The sequence below is a fragment of the Dipodomys merriami genome, unplaced genomic scaffold, assembly GCF_024711535.1.
Source record: "Dipodomys merriami isolate MVZ:Mamm:240054 unplaced genomic scaffold, mDipMer1.0.p SCAF_1292, whole genome shotgun sequence".
NCBI classification, from domain to species: domain Eukaryota; kingdom Metazoa; phylum Chordata; class Mammalia; order Rodentia; family Heteromyidae; genus Dipodomys; species Dipodomys merriami.
This window is the reverse complement of record NW_027202596.1, coordinates 4,562-8,809: the sequence shown is the minus strand read 5'-3', so window position 1 is coordinate 8,809 and position 4,248 is coordinate 4,562.

The following is a 4,248-nucleotide window of genomic DNA, read 5'->3' as shown; positions in this document are numbered from 1 at the left end:
CATCTCCTGAAAAAAACAAAGTCTCACATGAAAAATATTCCAGCAAAACTGCTGAGGTTCACAAGAAAGGTAAGAAGGAAGAGGAGTGAAGGCAGCAGAAGTATTCATAACAATTTAATGAGCATGGAATATGAGTGCTTATACAATTTTTTTCCTTTCCTTCTGAGGGTTTTCTGATGCATTGTTATCATTATCCAGTCTTTCAGTTAATGTCCAATTAAGACAAACATTTCTGACACTTTTCTTCCACCACTGGTTAAGCTGAAGCTACAGGTGCTACGGATAATAATATTCACTCGGCCTTCTGAGCTTTCTTGGCAGACTTGGTGACCTTGCCAGCTCCAGCAGACTTCTTGTCCACAGCTTTGATGCCACACACAGCAACTATCTCCTATTACAAACAGCAAGATGATCCAGAGGAGAATAGTCAAAGAAGCTCTCCACATACACAGGCTTGCTGGAATCATATGAAGCATGACAGCATCACTACACTTCAGGAATTTAGGACTAGCTTCCAGCTTCTTACCAGATCTGCGTTCAAGCATCTCTTTCCACTCAGTAAACTTACAAGCAATTTAAGCTGAGTGCCAATCCAGGACAGAGGCATAGGAAGCACTAGTTTGGCCTGGATGGTTCAGGAAGGTCACCCAAGCTGTGAACCTAAATGCTTCCTTGGGTGGATCATTCTTGTTGTCACCACCAATGTTGTCATGGCAAACATCTTTGGCTGACATGCTTATAGAATTTTTTTGTGCACAGTATGTCAATGGATGTTCTTAATGGGCTTATAAGAGAAGTGGGTATTATCACACTTGTGTGATAAAGATAATGCAGGCTGGAAGAGGTCAAGAATTTTTACAAGATCTCCTAGCAAAGATAAGAAGTTAAACCTTGGCCTCCACTCTCAATGTTCTTTGCACCACATTACAGAAGAATGAATGGAGAGTATGAAGCAGATATTATATAAAGAAAATGGAATTCAGGGCTGGGAATGTGGCTTAGTAGTAGAGTGTTTACCTTGCATGCATGAAGCCCTGGGTTTGATTCCTCAGTACCACACAAACAGAAAGAGCTGGAGGTAGCACTGTGGCACAAGTGGTAGAGCATTAGACTTCAGCAAAAAGAGGCTCAGGGACAGAGCCCAGGCTCTGAGTTCAAGCCCCAGGACCAGAAAAAAAGAAAAAGAATAAAAGAAAATGGAATTCAAGTTGGGACAGTAAGACTCCAGGAGAATCCAGGTTATCCAAGAAAATGGGAAGAGTTTCAGGCAGAGGAAATGAGTGCCAAGATTAGGGGGATGAAAGCATAGCAGGAAGTTTAGAATAAGCAAAGGAAAAAAGAACAAAATAGGATCCAGCTAAGACTGAGCCTTTATACCCTCTTAATATCTCAAAGTTTCTACCAAAGAGATGAGGAACTACTGATGATTTTTAAAACAGAGACAGGTAAGATCAAATTTAAATCCAAGAAAGATCACTTTAGTGGCTGAGTACAGAACTTATCAGCACTAATCTAGGAATAAACAAGAAAGTAAAATTGAGTCAATAATCCATGATCCAAGTAAGAGACGGTGATGTGTAAATCAGGGGGAGAAAGGATTCTTAAATGTTGGAAGGGTGCTAAGGAAAATGTTGAAATTATCATGAAGATGGGAACACAGAACACCTTAGTAGAGAAACATGCAAACATAAGGATAAGTCAAGAGCAAACTATAATCAAGACAGACAAACAAATTGTCAGGAAATATTCTTTTCCTCTTTACACACCTAAATCCTATCCATTCACCCACTTTGAAACCAGCCTAATGTTTTAGACTTTAGAATCTATATATTTATTAATCACCAGTCTATAGCTTCAAAGGGCAAATTATTACTTCTTTATACCTGCCATTGTCTCCAAAAGTCCCTGGTTGGTGGGAGGGGGGAATGTATCATGGCTCATTTGTCCCTCTCAGTTGGCATTTAAGAGAGAGAATTAAAATGACTTAGCAATCCAAGTTTAACATGGATTGTGAAGGTGATCTCATTAATACCATCCTTACCTATGTACCTCATTTAAGCAACATTTAATTATTCCAACTAAATCCTGCTGGGTGCAAGAAATTAATCTGAAAACATAATGAGATAACAAAGTATTGACAAAATGATCCAATGGCATGCAGAATTTTTTTTTTATATTTATCTCACTCTGTTCTAAACATATTTAATATGTACTTAGAATATAATTAATATTTGAATATGTACATTGAATTTACAAATGTACAAATATACAATGTATTATGTTTGAGTTTATTTAAATAAACTTTTTTTGGTAAGAGTTGTGAACAAAAAGGAAATGGGTCACTGTTGTGGCTCATGTCTGTAATCCTAGCTATTTGGGAGGTGAGAATGGAGAATTATAATTTGAGGTCAGGCTTAACAGCACAGTTTGTGAGATCCCCTTCTCAGCCATAGCCTGGTACAGTAGTATCTGTTCATCCTCTTACATTAATGTGAGAGGCCAAAATTAAGAGGATCTCAGTTCCAGCCCAACCTGGGCAGAAAATTTTAGGAGATTCCATCTCAACAGAGAAGCTGAACACAGTGGCAAATGCCTGTGATCCTAACAATGACAGGAAGACTGAAATGGGTAACTCTAGTTCAGGCCTGCATCCAGGAAAAACCAGACTCTCCCTGAAAACAGTCAAGGGAAAAAAGGGCCCAAGGCATGGCTCAGTGGTACTGTGCCTGCCTATTGACTTTGAGTGAGTTGAGCTCAAACCCCAGTACCACCATAAACAAAGGTAAACAATGGTGGAAGATCACTGTCAAATGCTTTCCACTGAATGAAATATATATTAGGCAGGAGTGTGGCCCAGTATTAGGCTAGAGGTGGAACTCTGTCTTAGAGGACTTAGCTGAGGCTCTGTGTTTGGGGACTGGCACTGCGGTAAGGAGAAGTTGCATTGAAAGTATGTAGGATGGTGCTGGTGGTTCATGGCTATAATCACAGCTACTCAGGAGGCTGAGACTTGGAGAATGGACCTTTAAAGCCAGCCAGGCAGAAAATTCTGTTTAGATCTATCTCCACTTAGCAAGAAAAAGACAGACTGGTATCTTGGTTCAAAGTGGTAAGACATCAGCTCAGTTCAAACTGTGGTCCTGGCACCAAAAACAACAATAAATAAATAAATAAATAAAATAATAAAGTGTGGGCTTTGGAGGAACTTTGTAAGAAGGAAGGGCTCTCCCAAAATAGGAAGACATATTCTTAGGCAAAGGGATGGTAAGGACCAAGGATGCTGATGGAAAAAGATGACCAACACTGCCACACCACCAGGTTCCTAAATTTATCGCCCATTAGCTACTTCCATTTTTTCCATACTTCATTGAGATATCATTAAATGCCAACATCACTGCTGAATTCTCAACAAATATCACTGAGGAGGGCTGGCACAGAGTGTGAGAGGAGCTGGGAAGGAGTCTGTTTTCGGAGTCATTTCTGGTGAACATAATAGACAAAAATCCAACTGTTTAGAAAATGCCTCCAAGTCCTCTGAATGGTATTTAAAGATCAAGAGTCCCATTCGTGGGCAAAACGAGATGCTGATTACATGAACGAATGCTGTTAATTGCACAAATAAGTTTATAAATAACACAATTGTCATATTGAGGCCTAGTTAGAAAAAAATGCAACTATCTAAACACATCACAATGGCTTTATGTGTTTCCTAAGTTAAGCCATCTAAAAAGAAGATTTTTTTATCTATTATATCTTTGGAATCATGAAAATAATTAGTATCTCTTAGTTAAGACTATTATACAGTATTTATTTTTCTGTTTGTGGAGCCTGAACTCTGGGCCTGGACACTGTCCTTGGCTCTTCAGCTCAAGGCTAGCATTCTACCACTTGAGCCACAGCGCCACTTCAACTTTTTCTGCTTATGTGATGCTGAGGAACTGAACCCAGGGCCTCATGCATTCAAGGCAAGCACTTTACCACTGAACCACCTTCCCAGCCCCTGAATACAGTATTTCTTTTAGTACTTATTTTAACAACCTGTGAGGAATTAGATTGGGTTACCTTATAGATGAGAAAACAGCTCAGTATCAAGGAACTTTTCAAGGTCACCTGGCTTTAGTAAATGACAGATCTTCATTTTAACACAGTGGAAAACTCCAAAAGCCCATCATAGTTAACTGCAATCTCAATATTTCAGAACAACATTAAGAACTTACATTCAAAAAACTTTTTTCTTTTGTGCAAGTC